At 39.7% G+C, this 9323-nt stretch overlaps 1 long non-coding RNA gene across 1 annotated transcript; it reads right to left on the reverse strand.

Moving 5' to 3' along the window:
* Positions 1–1918: 1918 nt before the first annotated feature.
* Positions 1919–6477, reverse strand: LOC119465312 (uncharacterized). Its single transcript, XR_005194814.2, has 3 exons — positions 6379–6477; positions 3784–3861; positions 1919–2002 (listed from the first exon to the last, which is right to left on the reverse strand). It is a non-coding gene; the product is annotated as an uncharacterized LOC119465312 (long non-coding RNA).
* Between the last annotated feature and the right edge of the window lie 2846 nt (positions 6478–9323).

The raw sequence follows: 9323 nt of genomic DNA on the forward strand, positions 1-9323 counted from the left end.
ATCTGAAAACGCTGGGATGACTTGCTAGTGCTCAGCCTGGCCCAATACGTGGCCAATACCTTGCGATAGCCAATCGATAGCCAATCAATAGCTAATCGATTATCGATCAATAATCAATAAATTCTGGAAAAAGCTGGGGATGACTTGGTATTTCTTACCCTAGCCCAAATACGTGGTCAATACCTTGCGATAGCCGAACGATAGCCAATCAATAGCTAATCAATAAATAATCAATAAATGCCGGGAAATTCTGGGGATGACTTGTAGTCCTTAGCCTTGCCCAAAAGCCAGGACTAGCTAGGTGCCCATCAGCTCCGCTGTCTCTTTAGCATTGCGCCTCCAGTGCAAGCTATGCTAACTTTTTTTTCCCGCTTCAAGCCTGCTAGTGATATGCGTTAATAATGGTAAATTAAGACCAAACGTAGATAGTTCCACATAGCCTTCTTTAGACAAGCGACTCTGATTTTTTTTTCAAACTCTATAGACATGTGAGTCTAGAGCCCAAATGTTTACCTCAAAGTGAAATAAATTATAAAAGGGAGATTCGGGTCAAAAATTGCATTATTTTTAAGTAAATAGTTTTTAAAATCATTGATGCAAAATTTAGCATCAATGTTTTATTTTTATGTTTAAACGCTAGGTGTTTCTTCAGAATACTGCGAAAAATTATTCAAATCTAGGGTTGCTTGCTATGGTGGCTTCATTTTTCTATTAGTGCTCGGCTGATGACGCTCGCAGCCACAAGTTTTGCCCAGATGTCAAGCTTCCTTGGTGTAAGTGCCAGTGAGTACTAGCCTTCGTTAAGCTGGCATCAGCGAATTTTGAAAGCTTTGCGAATGCTCATGCAAAGGCCCCGCTTTCTACGTATGAGCGGCTGGCAGACGAAAAGCGCTTCTCGCTGTATCGAGGGCAATACCGAAAGCGCTGCTGAGTCAACGGCAAAATTTGGTTGTGATACGAAACAAAATTTGCTTGATACACTGTTGTGAAGATGGCCACATCTAAAGCCATAGTTCGTTTCAACAATGACAACGAAAGCTTTGAGGAGGTTTTACAGAAGTTGGCCGTCCTTCCAACTCTTCAGTTGATCGTTCTGAGCCGCATGAGACACAGGAGAAGAATGGAAAGAATGTCTAGAGAACAGACACCTGAAGGTAAATTGCGTCGTCGCTGTGGAACAAAGAATCTGTCTGTAGGAGAAATCTCCCAAGGATTCCGAGGGTGCCGCCTACGCAGCGGGAGAATTTTGAAGCTTTACAATTCTTCTGGAAATATTGGTCTACAATGTGGCCAATATGCGAGCAAATTATTTATCGGCAATATTAATAGGCATGTTATAAATTTTATAATGTGTACTTCTCCTTTTATAATTCTAGGCTATTTCTACTGTGTGTTTTCAGCTGAGCAAAATTTTACATATGCATTAAAAAGGTATAAAGAATGCAGATATTAAGACTTAATTCTGGTCATGCACTGTTTAGGAAAGAACTCGTCAATGTGCTTCATGATGAAATGAATAAATGTATTTAAGTATTATGCTAAATGAAAATACCTTTAGCGTATCTGTAATCCAGGTTATTTTATGACACTCTAATTGCCCTGGTAGTCAGTCCTAATCTTGCGCTACAGACCATACTTTATCCACTTCCCAGATCATAGAATAATAATTAAACAAAATATTCAGAAAGTAAAAACTTCTTTAAAGTCATCAATGTGATTTCTATATTGCTGAAAATTTCATTCAGTTACCTTTTTTTCACTAACGATCTCCGAGGACGGAAATCAGCTGTAAGAAAATTTCAGAGATCGCAATACTCTCTATGTTTAATAGCAAATAATCTTAAAGTGGTATTTTCTGGTCACCAGTATGTCGTTGTCTTCTTGTTACTCACATATCTTTTCTGTCGTAAGCCTCCCGATTTTTTCTCAGCGTCTGCAGAAAATTGTTTTCCCGGTAGGCGTAAATATACAGTAAAAGAGCGTCTTGCGTTGGTAAATTGACCTGAATACGCACGGACAAAAGAGAATGCATACGTAATCCAGTAAGCAGCAAAGCGACGCAAGGTAACAGTATCAGGTGACGTCTATTTCAATTCTCTTGCTGCGTACTCATTCCTCCCCCTACACCACTTATGTTTATGAGACATCTTTTCGAATAAATGTGGTATTTCTTCAGTAAAGAGAAGGGTACTTTGTTCTAATCATTATTTGGATAGTGTCTATTGCATGTGAAAGTTCCAGGGAAGGTTACGATGTTCCTTCAGATTTGCTGCATTTATGTCACGAAATTAGGAACAGGGAAAAGTGTTTTGTGCATGGCACAGATGATGTCCAGGTTGCTACTCTTACTGCATCCTGAATAGAAAATTCCGCACTTGCAGCTTATTAGCAAATTGTTTGAGTTAGCACTAGCAGTCTCACTATATGGAGAGAGCAAGCTGTAACGCTATTGCCTACTGCTTCCTGCAAAGTACAAAGTTTCTGCTATCCGTAATGTCTAGTATGGACACAGACTGCGTGCTTTGGTAAAAATCGTTTTATGTATGTCTATGGTATTCTCAGAAACGGCGGCCAGTTCGCGCATGCGTCACGTCTTGCACGTGATCCTTCTGTGTATGCTTATGTGCAACGAAGTATTATTAACCATGTTTTAGAAATAATATTTTATGTCCAGTTTAAACATGCCGAACTTTTTCTTGGCCCTAAGGCTTTATCGTATACACACCTAGAATACAGAGAGTGAGCGAACAGGGTAATTTATTTGTAACTGCATAATTAAATGATTAAATGGCAAAATATGCTCCTTTCACCGATTTCTCAGCCAATGCACCGTTTTCCACCATCAATCCTAGTGATTATGGGATGAATACATTTTTATTAATGTTCAGTAGCAAAGATTCGGGAACACGTTGAAGCATATTCACGGGTGAAACCTTGAAAATTACGACAATATTTTACGCTTTCAAATTTGCCTATGGTCACACACACATCCTGTTACCTTACAAGCGCTGAACTAAATTAAACAATACCCGCAACCAAAAGTGCCATGAATTTAAAATATGCAGTCAAAATGTGGGCGAATGCAGCATCTTCCAAAAATCAAAATTCGGCAAAACATAGCTGCTTTGCAGGTTCTTTTGGTTCAAGTCGGCTTCAGAACAGCTTCTATGTTGTTGTAATGATTTGTTCATTTTAAACAGAAATATAGGGCAATACAACCGTCTTACAGTCTTCCTGTGTCGAATATAAGACTTTGCAATGCTTAATTAATTTTTATTTTCAAGCTTGATATTCGCGTATTCTAGATCTTAAGGAGAATGTGATTTTCACCACACTCTTCTAACACCGTATGCATTTATCTTCTTATCTGCGTAGAGAAAAAAACTAACAAGAAAATTAGCTTCAATATGGAGCATACTACGTTGAATATATTTCACGATTTTCGTATACCGACCAGACTATGCAATTTCTTCAGTATAAACCCTGGATGATTGCCTGGGATGACGCTGCTTAGACAATGGCCTGCACTCCAGACCATCCTTCAACAAGAAAATATTTCCCGGTTAAAAGTATACTAAAGTTAACGCCAGCAGAAAATAAACAAAAATTTTTCATTTGCGTTCTTGTCACCTTCAAGCAAATATAAATTATGCTTGTACACTTTCATACACGCAAACCTAAACTCATAATCTTTATCATGCATTTAGTAAAGTGGTGGTCAAATTCTAATATTGGGTCTGTAATTGCAGCTCCTAATAATATGAAGATATTGTCTGTACTTACGAGATTGTACTGTTTTTGAATGGTCACATTCTCAAGGAGTTTATGGGAAGCACCCATTTGGTACTGCAGTTCCCTCATCTGCATAGAAGTAAAGACTTCATTTTTCAAACTTAAAACGTAGGCAAAGTGCTATAAGCTACATGGCCGGTTACAAATAAGGTTTTGATCCACATTTCTTCCAATCAGTATTGCGCAGCCAGAAAAATATCATCACCTGTTACAGGTAGCGCCCTTGCTCCTTATCAATTGCAATATTTCAAGAGGCCGCCAATATACATGTAGCGAGTGACACTGCACAATGAAAAGTGCTAAAATATCAGTAACTTCTCAAAATAATCTAGTGGCGCAATCTCTGTGCACGGAATTGAGGCTGGTCGATGCTCCATTCACGTACGATTATTTAGGATCTTAAGACTATGAGAAGTTTGGGACAACTGCTTGCAAAGCTACCAAGAAGCATATTACCTCGGCTCCTTCTTTCTAGCTGTGCCCCCAAAAATGTGTGGGAAAACCTACACGTCAACTTTGCTGTCCCGGTTGGGCAACGTACTTCATATACAAGTTTAGTGCGCAGAGAATGATGAACCGCTAAGCCCCGCAGATGCAATAAAATACCCAATGGGCGTATTTTATAAGGATTCATTCAATATCTGTTGTTTTTGGCCGCCGTGATTGCCTCTCAACAAGCAGTTCTCCTGCTGTTACCATAATTTGCGAACTTATCAAGAAAAATAATTCGATATCAAATGGGCTGCATACGTAAAACATTATCCTAAGGAAATCGGTCTCCGGGACCACTTCCCAATTTTACCAGTTCTGGCAGATTGACCATCCCTCATCATTTTTCATGAAAGGTGCCTAAGAGACACACTTCCCAACTTATTTCCAGAGAGAATGGTCAACATAACGTTAAGTAAAACTTCGTAACGAGAATCGAGCAGCCACAGAGTTGGAACACAAAGAGTAGTACTCCCCGCGCGACGCCTTACACTAAGGTATTAAAAATCACTCTTTGCATGCATCCAGTCACGGTATTACATTATTTCGTATTTTTTTCATCCATATGCAACATCGGTTAAAGTATGTCGTATGGCTGATGAAACAAATTTATTGGAAATCAAAAGGTGTCGCGAAAAATTTGATATCCTCGTGCTTGGAGAAGAAGCATGACCCAGCTTTGTACCACTAAGCGATAGCAAAATATCCATCGTCTAATCGGATGTAAAAGTAAATCCACCCGCCATATTTTTATCATTACTTCAGTAATAACAATTTTCACGTTTTTCGCTAAGATGCATAACGCATGACAATGTTGAATGCACTCTCTTCTTATTGTAACTCTGTATGTATGCCTGATCTTCACAAAAAGGTCATTTACACCTTACTTGGTAATATATTAGTGAGAAGGCTTGGTCAGAAAAAAAAGGAATATTTCCGGCACATTGTGCAAGACGACTGGACCCTAGATGTTCTGGAGCGTTCCGAAACATCTCTCAAGTCTTGCAGCACGTATTGCATAATGTCAATCTGACTGGCACTCGGAACTCCTGTGGCTATAGCCCTGCTCCACTGCGGTGCAGTCGATTGGGGATGGTCACCCGCATTCTTGTTGAGAGGGGCGTCGTCCGTGCAATGACAAACAGAATAACAGTGCTCGCAGTGACATCATCGCGCTTGCCTTGGTTTTCGGAGTTTGCGGGGCACCTTCGTTTCTGCCTTCTCTCCAGAATCTGCACTTGCAGCATACTACATAATCTTGGCTTCTTACGCGTTCGATCCCATACAATTATTCAGAAACGCTGCGCACAAAACGCGGACGTAGCCAGTCTTCTAGTAAAGAAGCACAAACCAATATATCACATCCGATCACCTAAAGTACACAATTTCAACGTTTAAAAGCACATTTGTTAGGTGCCCGTCCCGGCATTGAGCATCGGCGTTCCTCGGCGGCCTCGGTGTAACCGAGCGTAACCAGGCCGGTTCGCATAGTCGCGGGCCGGGCCTGGTCATGTAGGTGCGGGCGGGGGTGGGCCTGGGCTTCAAACCACTGGCCTGGACCGAGCCTAAACTTGAATCCACGGGCCCGGGCCGAGCTCGGTGCAGTAATGGCGGTCCCGGGCTGGGCTCGGGCGTGAAAGTTCGGCCCGTGCAGTGCTCTAGCTATGAGCCCGTGATCCCTTGGTACCCATGAATCACCGCCAAACTTATGCTTGACTATATTGACAATTGCAATGCTTTCTGAACAATTTCCTACGAATTCCATTATTGTGAATCTGCCTATGTAAAGTTGCGATGTAACTTCAAAGACAACGTGTGTGCTCACTTTGTAACAGGAAATCAAAATGCAACTTGTGTACTCCAGTAATTGTTCCAATAAATAGATTTCTTCAAAGGTTATTACTATCCTAATTGCATAGTTGTCTATAACGTACACACGTATTTAATAACTACAAAGTATACGAATCTCACGCTTGTCTTATGGAGGCTGACAGTGAAGCCAATTATTATAAAATTGTGAGGTGTTCTAACAAGGAAAATAAAAAAGATATTTATCAAAAATAGGAGAGCATGTAGAATTTAAAGCCATCTGATTACCCATTGCAGCGACCTCTCGTGTGCCTCAGTATCCATCCATGAATTCATGCCGACAAAACTATAGAATGATGAATTAAGGTGATGCGCTACTGATGATGCCTGTGTCGAGAAAAAAAACGTAGTAAAGAACTGTGAGCTAAAACAAAAACCAACATATATTAGGAAATTCTGAAGGAACATATTTAGAAAGGCGTAGAACTAAGAAAATTGTATGAATGCATTAGTCCACACACGCTAGTGATAAGTGCATATGCTAGTTTAATTCATGATAACTCGTATTCTCAGATAACCTTAACATGAAGTCGGAATTACGAAGCTTCGCAACGCGCTACTACTTCCGAACGCAATACTTTGCGACGCAGCAGGCAAGCCGCAGAAGAACAAACTGAGAAATGTGTTTTCGAAAGCCAGCTTTACCTTTCTCTCAGGGACTCTTGACTTTCGGGCGAAGTAGTGCCTATTGCTGCCACGATCCTTTCATTCCGAAATACAAAGCCCACACAATCATCCTGTTCACAAGTTTTTGTTTGTCGTGCAAGGCGTCGATGAAATTGAAGCTTGATTGATATTTGCTACGGGTAGAGATCTGAGGAGCGCATATAATATATTATTCTAGGTTTGGACGTAAAGTTATATCAGCTGGAGAAGTTAAGGCGCCATGCAACGTTTTAGGCAGTGATTCTTTCCGCTATGTTATCGAACAGCGAGACTCCAGTTTCTATGGTTGCTTTTCGATGCTTCTTTTTTGACAGTTCTTCCACAGATTGGTAGGTCTTAAGTAATTAGTTTCAAACAGTAAAGACCACTGCAAGCACCAATCACTACCGTAGTTGCCGCCATTACAGCAAGCGATGGTTCCGGTAGGAGCCCCTAAAGCTGCCGGAAAAAGCTGTTTCAGCATATATTTTGTTTCTTCCACCGATTCCAGCGTTCTTGCAATAATATTGGGTAATCAGTAAAAAATCTTCTTATACGGCTATAAGCTGAACAGACATGTATCCGCTTCCTCACTTTTTTGATGGCTCCTTCACCGAAGTAGTGCAATAGGTACAAGTGTGCGATGCCCACTTCCATCACACCGTGATATCCAATAAGCTTGTCAATACAGTGATCTTCATTTAGATTCACTTGGATACCAGGTTTTGGCACTGTACTAAGAAAGTGGTTCAGGTATTTTCGGACCTCCGATGTCATTACGTCCGCAACCTCTCGAACAAAGTACCATCCAACGTAGTTTACAAGCTTCCTCCTGGAATATAACCGGAGAATGTGCAAAAATAAATAAAGCTGTCAATGCCAATGAGGTCTGCCCTTCTATCTTTCTTGAATACAAAAGTTAGCCTCTTAATCACCTAAGTGGTACAGACGTTTTGATACGGAACTCATAGTGTAACTTTGTATTAACCCTTTTACTTCTCAGCATGCAGAATCAATAGTCAAATGTATTTCTAATAATATTTTGCACTTTTACTTTACCAACTCTTTAAGGATCTGTATAAATTGGGAGAGCATTCATCATGAACCACTTATATACTCTCGGACGTTTCTTAGACTTTATGAAAGCATTTCATTCTATCAAGCATGAACTTCCCTTCTGTTCACCAGACGGGTGATATAGTGCTTGATACAGATGACACAACTGTTCTTTTTTTCTTTTTGCTTTCCCTCATAACTTCGGCAAACACATACCAGCAGTATTTTAAAAAATGGTGAATACCAACCAAATATATATATCAACAAAACTAAGTTCATAATAATCCATACTAATAAACAGGTGGTTGTTTCATTCACTTCCCCTATATTTCAGTGTCAAGTCTTAGAATGCGTGTCGCAATACAAGTTCATTGGAGTGCAATGTAACAGAAATCAACAGTAGACACCCCATGTAGAATTTGTGATAATGAACATAGCCAGCTCAATTGGTATGGTTAACAGATACCTCCCCCCCCCCTCCCTCTCAGAACCTTATTAACCAAATACTCCTAAGGACAGTTCTATTTTTCTTTAATTCACTTGTAGCTGCAATACTGCTTTCTTGTTTAGGTAAGCTACATCCTAAAGCAACGTTAATAACCTACATCTTATTTAAAAATGCGCTGATTGTTTCAGTCATGGCTTATCGTGCCATGAACACGTTCCATCTTATTTTTCACCGGGCTATATTATCAGCATTCGTGAAATGTATAGCCAACGTCCTTGCAAACATATATTTACTAAGTAGACCACTGACTGTCAGTTACGTTAACCACCTAGACTAATATTACTCAATATCGGGACATCCGGAATACAATTTTTACGAAACAAGAACACTAAAACTAACCATATCGCAGTTAATAAAATGGCAAGTTTCTCATCACTTAAATCCTCATCCGCAAGTACTAACCTTAATAACCCAATCTTCCAACTTAGCCTACAGAAAGCATTCTAATGTGTACTTATTTATTCGGATTAGTTCTTTCTTTATATAGAAATTTCTTATTTATTTATTTATTTATTTATTTATTTATTTATTTATTTATTTATTTATTTTTACATACTGCAGCCCTGTTAGGGCTATGGCAGGAGTGGGGAATTATACAGTTGTAGAGCGTACACAAATTGCAAATATAAGCAGCACGAAGCAAGAACAAGCAACACAAAAGATAAATCAATAACAGTCAAGCTTGAGCAAAAAATCGTCCAGAGGAAGGGAGCGAATGGCACCAGGCAGAGAGTTCCAATAATCAATGGTTAAAGGAAAAAAGCTATATTTAAACGCATCTGTTCGTGACCGATAAGGTACAATATTAAGATGGTGATATCTTCTAGATGAGGAAGGTTCCACAAATTTTATGTATTTGCTAAGGCAAGAATTGTTTGATGAGGTAATTAGTGAATGCAATAGCTTTAGGGATTCTATGTTGCGACGGGTGCTGAGAGTTGTTAGATTTAACTCTGAAAGTTTA

This window comes from Dermacentor silvarum, chromosome 9, assembly GCF_013339745.2.
Source record: "Dermacentor silvarum isolate Dsil-2018 chromosome 9, BIME_Dsil_1.4, whole genome shotgun sequence".
In the NCBI taxonomy this organism is placed as follows: domain Eukaryota; kingdom Metazoa; phylum Arthropoda; class Arachnida; order Ixodida; family Ixodidae; genus Dermacentor; species Dermacentor silvarum.